This window comes from Buteo buteo, unplaced genomic scaffold (genome assembly GCF_964188355.1).
Source record: "Buteo buteo unplaced genomic scaffold, bButBut1.hap1.1 HAP1_SCAFFOLD_113, whole genome shotgun sequence".
NCBI lineage: Eukaryota > Metazoa > Chordata > Aves > Accipitriformes > Accipitridae > Buteo > Buteo buteo.
In genome coordinates, this window is record NW_027439277.1 from 172,941 (window position 1) to 181,921 (window position 8,981).

At 51.4% G+C, this 8,981-nt stretch overlaps 1 long non-coding RNA gene across 1 annotated transcript; it reads left to right on the forward strand.

The window, feature by feature from the left end:
- Positions 1-2,476: 2,476 nt before the first annotated feature.
- Positions 2,477-8,753, forward strand: LOC142028040 (uncharacterized). The gene is made up of 3 exons (XR_012649363.1): positions 2,477-2,643; positions 3,444-3,585; positions 8,552-8,753. It is a non-coding gene; the product is annotated as an uncharacterized LOC142028040 (long non-coding RNA).
- The last annotated feature ends 228 nt before the right edge of the window (positions 8,754-8,981 follow it).

The window sequence follows — 8,981 nt, forward strand, 5'->3', positions numbered from 1 at the left end:
GGGGTCTGGACAGAGGTGGAGAAATAAGCAGCAGGGACAGAGAAAAAGAGACAGAAAGAGGGACAGGGAACATGGCAGAGAAGGAAAAATCAGGACAGCGGCAGGACGGAGATCAAAAACTGGGACGGTCCTCAGGACAGAGAGGAATACGAATACGAGCAGGGAGCGGGACAAAGGGATACAGCGAGAAACGACGGGACAGGAAGCAAGACAGCACGACAGACAAGAACAATGACAACGAGAGAGAGAGAGCGTGCGCGTGAGAAGCACAGGGGGTTGGGAAATTTAGAAAGAGAGGTATCAGGAGCCCTGCAGAGAGAGGGAGGGTGAATAAAAAAAGGGGCAGGAAGCAGCACAAAGGGTCACAGAGAGTAAGAGATGAACAGGAAGGAGGACGGGGACAGTGAGATCCAGAATGACAAAAATAAACAGCAACGGCGAGCAAGACAAAGGGATAGAGACAGAAACAGAAAGTAGGAAGAAGAGAGATAGGAAGGCAGGGACACAGAGCGACACGTACAGGTACGGAGAGGAAAAGAACACTAGGGGAACAGGCCAGAGAAATTGGGAGGCGGGGAAAGAGGCGGATGCAGATCAGGACAAGGAGATGGAAAAGGAAAAAACAGCGACTGGCTGCAGGACAAAGACGGGGCGGGGGGGGGGCGGGGAGAGGGAGAGGGAGCAGGACAAGAACGCAGAGAGAAAAAGAAAGGGGGGCAGTCGAAGGAAAGGGGGGGGGGAAGAGGGAGCAGGACAAGAGAATAGACAGAAGAGGAGAGGTACAGGGAAGCAAAATAAAAATAATAAAAAACAAACAAACAAAAAAAAAAGTCACAGCAGCAAGAGAAAGCGAGGGGGTCAGGAGAGGGGGAGGGAGGGAGGGACCGGGAGGCACAAGAGGAGCGACAGGGCCCCGGAGGCCCAGGACTCACCACAGCTCTCGCTCTTGGAGCTGCCAGGAGACCTTGCCAGTGCAGACGCTTCTTTCTCCTTCTCTCCTCCCTTCCTCTTCTGTAACTCCAGTCGCTTGGCTCTCCTCCACATAACGGAACACGCGAGCGTCTCGCGGCTCTTACGAGATGAGGCCTCCTAGACACATAGCCTCGCTCGCTCGCTCACTACGTGGCCGTACCGCGCTGCTGGTCATGCATACAGACCCTGGCAGCCTGACCTGCTGCGGACTACGAGGAGGGATCCTCCCACACCCAGAGAGGCAGGCTCTCTCTTGCCTGCAGCGGGAGGCAGCTGCCAGCCAGATGGCCTTCCGTTTCTTCTTCTTTACTTTTCTGTGGCCTCTCCAGCTTCAGCAGCTCCCGTCCACAGCCAGCAAGCGCTCCGCCTGTCCCTCTGTGCTCCCGCGCCACGAGGAGAGGGAGGCCAGGCAGAGACAGCCCACGCGAGCCTGAGGCTGCTGCAGTCAACGGCATCCCCGGGGACGAACGGACAACCGCACTCACAGCGTGGCCTCTGGGAGAGGGAAAGAGGCAGCAGTGACCGTTATTACTGTAGCTCGACCCTGGCCAGAGCCCCTCCTTCCGCAGGGGCTTCCGCAGACGCCGCTCGTTCCCCGCGCTGCTGCTAACGGCACCCACGTTCAGGGAGACTCGAGAACATGGGAGGGCCAGCTTGCTGCCCTCACGACAGGGCTCGGGGGCTGCCTGCGGCTACAGCACAGGCTTCAGGGGAGGGGCTGGAGCTGGGGGCAGCCGCACGGGCCGAGCGGGGCCGGGGGAAGGCGCCGGGGGAGCTCCGGCGACTCGGGGAGGCGCCCGCTGGCCGCGCCTGGGGGGTGCCCGCCTCCGTCCCCTCTTCCCTTCTATCGGCTCTCGGGGAACTGCCTGGCGCTGCCCTGGCCCGGCTCGCCTCCGGCGGACCGGGAGCCTGCCGCGGCGGCCGCTTCGCAGCTTCCCGTCCCGCCAGCGCCCGGCGGCCAGCGGGCAGGAGGCACCCCCCCGCCCCCGCCCCCGCCCCTGCCCCTGCCCCCGCCGGAGGGGATCGCTCGCCTCACCCGCGGTCCCGGCGCTCGCCCGCTGCCGCCCAGACCCGCGCCCTGCGCGCCACCACGCTGCACCCGGACACCGCGCATGCGCCGGAGGGGCCGGAGCCGACGAGCGAACGCCAGGCTGCCCCACGCGCAGGACGGCGCATGCGCCCGGGTCGCGCATCCGCACGGCTGGTCGGGGAGCGGGTGCAGCGGGAAGCCCGCGGAAAACCACACGAAACCGGCAACGCTCCTGCGTCTGACCTGGTCGGACTCCGGGGGCCGCGGCGGCAGCAAGGACTACGCCGCGCCCGAGAGCCACGCTGCCGCCCGGCCGCCGAGTCCGCGAAAACTACAGCTCCCGGCATGCCCCGGGAGGCAGCCCGCCCTGCTGCCTGACCCCGAGGGGAAGCCGCTTCCGTTTCCGCCCACCCCCACGCCGGCGCAGCCGCAGTTCCCGCCGAGCCCCCAGCGCCGCTCCGGGCAGCTCCGGCGCGCTTTCGCCGCCCGGCTCCGGCACGGCGCGGCACCCCCCCGCCCGGCTCCGGCTCCGGGCAGCGGCCGCCGCCGCCGCTCCGTGCGTCCCACACAGACCCCGCCGTCCTCCTCGGGGCTTTCCCCGGAACCCGCCGGCCGGCTGCGCAGCCCCGCCACGGGGCCCGGTGAGCACCCCCCCCCCGCGCGCGCACGTGGTCCCAGCCGCCCTGCGCCCCCCCCCCCCTCGCGCGCACTTGCTCCCAGCCCCCCTGTGAGCCCCTCCCCCGTGCGCACTTCCTCCCAGCCCCCCCGCGCGCACTTGCTCCCAGCCGCCCTGTGAGCGCACCCCCCCCCCCGCGCGCACGTGGTCCCAGCCGCCCTGCGCCCCCCCCCCCCCCGCGCGCACTTGCTCCCAGCCCCCCTGTGAGCCCCCCCCCCCGCGCGCACTTGCTCCCAGCCCCCCTGTGAGCCCTCCCCCCCGCGCGCACTTGCTCCCAGCCGCCCTGTGAGCCCACCCCCCCCCCCCCGCGCGCACGTGGTCCCAGCCCCCTGTGAGCCCCCAGGGCTCCCCCCCGGCCTCTGCACCGGCGGCCCCCACCTCCCCCGGGCCACCCCCGCCTCCGACGTTCGCCGTCCGAGGGGCGCCCGGCCCCGCTCACCTTCTCCCGAGGGGCAGCCGCAGCCCGGCCACCGCTCCGCTCCGCTCCTGCCTCGGCTCCCACCGGCCCCGCCCCGGCCCCTCCCCCGGCAGCCCCCCCTTTCCAGGGAGGGGACGGCCCCAGCAGCCTCACTGCCCGCACCTGCGGCTCCTCCAGCCCCGGCCCGCAGCTGGGGGACCGAAACCCGGAACAAAACTTCTCAACACCCATGGGAAGTTAAGCAGCAGGCACTTCCTCGATTGAATGAAAGGTGGCAAGAGTCATCTCATTTGGAAGGGGTGTTAACTGGGGTCAAAATACAGATTTGAATACCCATCTTATTTTAGTTCTAAGACTTGGCGATTGCCAGGTATCATCTTCTCCATTTACCCGGGTCCACCAGCGAGGCCACAAGGGAGATTTCTTCCAGAGAGAGGAGAGAGTTATTAAGGCTGAAGTCCACGATTTGCCTTTCTCCTTCATGAAAAGGTGAGTGGATCATATATCATCACTAGTCACCCAAACAGTTAACCCTGAACTTTTCACCTGTCCTTTAATACAGTCAACTCCAAGCTAAATGTTTTCCGTTATTAAGAGGCGACCAAAGATCATGTAAAATATTATTATACTTTCTACAAACACATCCCCATCTGAGAGCTTTAGCTACTAGAGAAAGTCGTTGGAGTTTGGGGTCAGAGGAGCTGCAAGTATAAACCTTCATTCAGCTCTGTTTAGGATGTGTGATTTTTCTCTGGTTGTCTAAACCAGTCTAAATTTCCATAGACGGTCCCGACTCTGGGTGGCTCTAACAAGGATCCTGGAACTCCAGGAAATTCTAAACATCGTTTTATATTTTAAATATGATCCCAAGTTCCTTCCTGCACTTGTCGCTACGGTTTTGGCAACTGACAGCCCCAAGGGCTGCCTGTACAAGTTTCTCCCGAAGGGCGAGTAAATTAATTCTTTTGTCCATGAGGTGGATGGTTTGGTAATGTTATAATTCACAACGCTCTAATTCCTTCTTTCAAATTAAAAAAAAATAATTGCCTTTTAAATCCATCCCATTTAATTTGCTAAAATGATTCTCATTGTTCTGCATCTTTTCTCAAGTTTTGGTTAAATTCAATGTCAGTATTCTCCACGGAACTAGATTTTCATCGGACTTTGGAATCGGAAGGCAGGCTGTTACTGAGGTTCAATTTTGTGTCTTTACAAAACTTTGAATCAGTTACAAAACTAGATTTTTGGTTTTTTAAACCAAATTACAAAAACGGTTAATATCAAGATTAACACAGCTCAAACAATAATTGTTTCATTTTGTTTATCTCATGTTTGGAACCCCTCAAAAAAAAATACATACACCCTCTAAACACACAAAAAGATTATTGCCCTCGACAATATTCTAATAGCAACCCCAACAGTATAAACTTTACACAGCTGTTTTCCCAAATAGATAATGTGAAACTTACTTATAGATTTTCAGTTTTAAAGGGCCAGTTTCTTTAGACTTCCAATTTCTTGTTGGTGCTTTCTTTATTCTTGAATAATGAAGCCAAGGTTCTTCTCCCAGACCTCTACCGCTATAAGGGTTGTTAAAATGACTCGATACGGTCCTTTCCACTTCTCAGTGATTTTACATACATTCAATCTCCTGGTCGGAAGGGATGCGCTGCTACGTCCAATTCTAAGGGTCCAGCTGTGGAGACATACTGACAAAGTTCTTGAAAAGAATTGCTTAAAGAAATCATAACACCTTTTAAAAACCTATCTCCAAAGGCACTCAAGATACTCAGAACATAGGACTCTTGATATGGTCTTTCATAAAACATTTCATAATGACTTAAATTTTCTTTCTCTTCTGGCTATACTCTGATTCTTAATAGAGCCATGGGTAATGCTTTAACCCACGTGAGGAGTGAGGTTTCCTGACAAATTTTACTCGACTGTTGCTTAAGGGTATAGTTCATTCTCTCTCTCTCTCTCTCCCCCCCTCCCTCCCCCCCCCCCCCCCCCCCCGCTTGTGGTCTGTATGGGGTGTGATAGTCTCAATCTATAGATAATACTTTGCTCAGCTTGTCTCATAATCTTTGCTATAAAATGAGGGCCATTGTCAGATGACATTCTTACAGGCACCCCACATTTTGGTATTATCTCTTTGAGCAAGACTTTGACTACTTCCCTTGCTTTCTCGGTGCGACAAGGGAAAGCCTCGGGCCACCCAGTAAAGATATCAACTAAAACTAGGATAGATCCTTCTTTTCAAGGCAATTCTATAAAGTCAATTTGCTAATATTCTCCTAAAAAATTTCCTTATTTCATAATCCCAAAGATGATCTTATTACTGATTCGGGGACATTTTTATACATAAATTTCACATCCGCTTCTAATTGTTTAAACAATCTTTGTCGTATTTCACTTTCTGTTCCCCGATATACTTTGTGATGTTCAGCTCGGGCAATTTCTCTTATTATTGTGGGTGGGACTATTATTTGACCTGTCGGTGTTACAGCCTATCCTGTTTCATTTTGTTAGCCTGCAATCTAATAATTAATTCTTCATCTTTTTCGTTATAATTTGGAGTTTCTTTAGGCAATTTTATACTTTTCTCTGGAACTAGTGCTAGGATGCCTTTTTCCGCAGCCTCTTTAGCAGCTTTATCGGCCAGTCGGTTACCTGCGTTCGGACCGGTCTTACCTAACTGATGTGCTTTACAGTGCATTATCGTGACTGCTGTTGGTTTTTGAATGGTTTCTAACAATTTCAGTATTTGTTCTGCGTGCTGAATGGTGGTTCCTTGCGCGGGCAACGGTCCTCTTTCTCTCCGTATCGCTCCATGCGCACGTACTACTCCAAAAGCATACTTTGAGTCTGTCCAAAAGTGTTGACTCGCTTTCCTTGACTTAGTTCCAGAGCTCGAATGAGAGCTATCAATTCAGCCTTTTGGGCAGATATCGTCGAAGGCAAAGTTGGCAACACAATTACCTCCTCAGTAGTTATTGTCTATCTTGATAAACGTTTTCCTTCACAGATGGAACCGCTTCCATCGGCATACAGTTCCCAATCTGTTTCTTCTAGCGGCACATCTCAGAGATCCAGTCAGCTGGAGTAAACTCTTTCGATTGTCTGCAAGCAGTCACGTTCCAGTTCTCCTCCTTTAACTTGATCGGTTGTTGAAAACGCAACAGGGTTAACGGTGGTAGTAGTGTTTAGGTAAACATCATCTTGTTCCAGCCACACCACTTGGTATTTCAGCATCCTGCTAGGGGATACCCAATGCCCCCCTCTCTGTTTTAGCACAACAGTTATCATATGGGAAACGTACAGTAATCCTTTGTCCTCTAATCCTTTGTCCTCAGGTGAACTTACGAGCTTCCTGGATCAGTAGCACAGTTGCAGCGACGGCTCTCGGACGACCAGAGCATCCCAGACTCACATTACCTAATCGCTTCGAGAAGTAGGCCACAGCTCGCCCACTTGGCCCTACGTATTGGGCCAGGATACCCAGAGCTATACCTCTTCTTTCACGAGCAAAAAGTTCAAGTGTCTTCTTTGTGAGATCTGGCAGGCCTAGGGCTGGCACCCCTCTTACAGCCTGTTTCAGTTCTTGGAAAGTAGCTTTCTCGGCATCGGTCCAATCCATCGTTTGAGGTTTTGAGCTGCTCCTATAAAGGTCGGGCCAGCAAGCCACAATTTATAATCTACAGGTGACACCACTCGACCATTCCCGGCAACGCTCGTCATTAATTTTTTTCGTCTTAGGTTCGGGGAGACGACAAATTGCCTCTTTTCTCCCAGTTCCCAATTGTCTCTGTCCTTTTAGGATTTTAAAACTCATTTAAATAAGTTTCTTCTTTCTGGGTTATTTGGGTTTTTTTCTTTTGACGCTCGATATCCACCGATTCCCCAAAAGTTCAAAAAGTTAATAGTTAGCTTTGTGCATTGTTCTTCCGTCTCAGCTACAATTAACAGATCATCCATATATTTCAGCAAGATTTCTTGATTATTTTCTTTCTTCCAAATCTCTAATTCTCGTGCCAATTGATTTCCAAAAATGGTAAGACTATTCTTAAAGCCTTGAGGCAAGACTGTCCGCGTATATTGTGTTTTTCTCCCAGTCTCAGGATTTTCCCATTCCAAAGCAAAAACCTCTTGACTACTGGGATCCAAGGGAATACGGAAAAAGGCATCTTTTCGGTCTAACACTGTGAACCATTCTTGTTTCTCCGTTAGGGTTGCTAACAAAGTATAAGGATTTGCTACTACCGGATGAATATCTTGTACTATTTGATTTATTGCTCTGAGGAGGTCTTGAACTAATCTACCATCTTTTTCATTAGCCTTTTAACAGGCAAGATCGGGGTGTTATATCTGGATTCGCATTCTATTAACAATTTGTATCTTAAAAATGTTTGTATTACCATTGCTAACCCTTTCCGACTTTCCGGTCTCAGGGGGTATTGTTTAATTCTTACCGGATTCCATCCTGGCTTTAAATCAACTCTCACAGGTTCTGCTTTTTGGATTTACCAGGAACTTCCCAGTCCAGACGATTGGAATTACAGCATTAGACTTTGACTGGTATAATCTTCTGCTTTCGGTAACCATCCTGTTAACAACAAAGCCACTGCTTCGATACGTTTAGTTTCTGGAATTGAAGTTTTAATCTCTCCATTTTTTAATTTAACTTCTGCCTCTAAGTTCTCAAATAGATCTCTCCTTAACAGGGTTTTAGGAGAATCTGGCACATACAAAAACTGCTGAGTGACCCATTGCTTTCCTAATTTCATTGTTAAAGATTTAAAGAAGGGTCTAGTTTCTCGTTCACTTGTTGCACCGACACCACCAATTTCTTCAAAACTTAACTCTCCCTCTAAGGTATTTAAAACTGAAAAGGTGACTCTAGTGTCAATTCAAATTCCATTTTCTGTTCTCCCGGTTTAGCTGTAACCAGAGGTTCTGCTGGGAGACTCCCCGTCAGATACGTTCACTTAAAAAGAACAAATCTACCTATGGCACTTTATTCCATTTACTCTCTCTCTCCTACAAAACAACAGTAATTGCAATATAGTATTGTAACTCAAAGTTCTGTTTGTTTACCATTTTTCCTGCAATTCACCCCAATGTGCCAATAAACGTCCCAACGGTGATGGTTTTGGTAACTTTTCATCAGCGGTTCCATTTCCTGCACTCTTATTCTTAAACAATTTTGCTGATGCCTTTATACTTCTATACATTCAAATACCAAATACCAAACAAATGCAAATGACAGTTGTCCCAAATAATACACAAAGTCCAACCCAGCAATAGCTTTCGCTTATGACTTACGGGCAGACGCCTAGGCTTCCACTGCAGACGGGTACCCTCCAAGCCCCAACCCTGCGAAGCTTTCGCCGCGCCTCACGGGCAGGCTTTCCAAACAAATTCCAAAGCAGCGGCGCCTTACCTTTTTTTCCAGGGAACGCTGCGAGGAGCTTTGCGAGTCGAGGGTGACGGTTCTCCCCGAGAATACCTCGGTGCCGGCCGGAGTTCGATCGACACTCGATCTCGTCCAGTCTCACTCGCAAGGTCCCATCTGGGTCGCCAAAACCGTTCCCGAAATCCGGAATAAAACTCCTTAACACCAACCTGAAGTTAAGCAGCGGGCACTTTGTTTATCGCAGCGCTGGGGACACGGGGGATCGCTCCTCCAAAGGCGTGTCCCGCTTAGTATCAAAATCCATCAGTTTTTACAGACTTTTCCTGTCAGGTCATTGTTACCTAAGCTCCTTCCGTAAAAATGCATACTATGCTCGTTCTTAAATTTAACCTTTATAATGATCGGTCCTTTGATTATATAACCTTATCAATATTCTTATTTAAAAACAATCATTGGTCAGTTACACTTA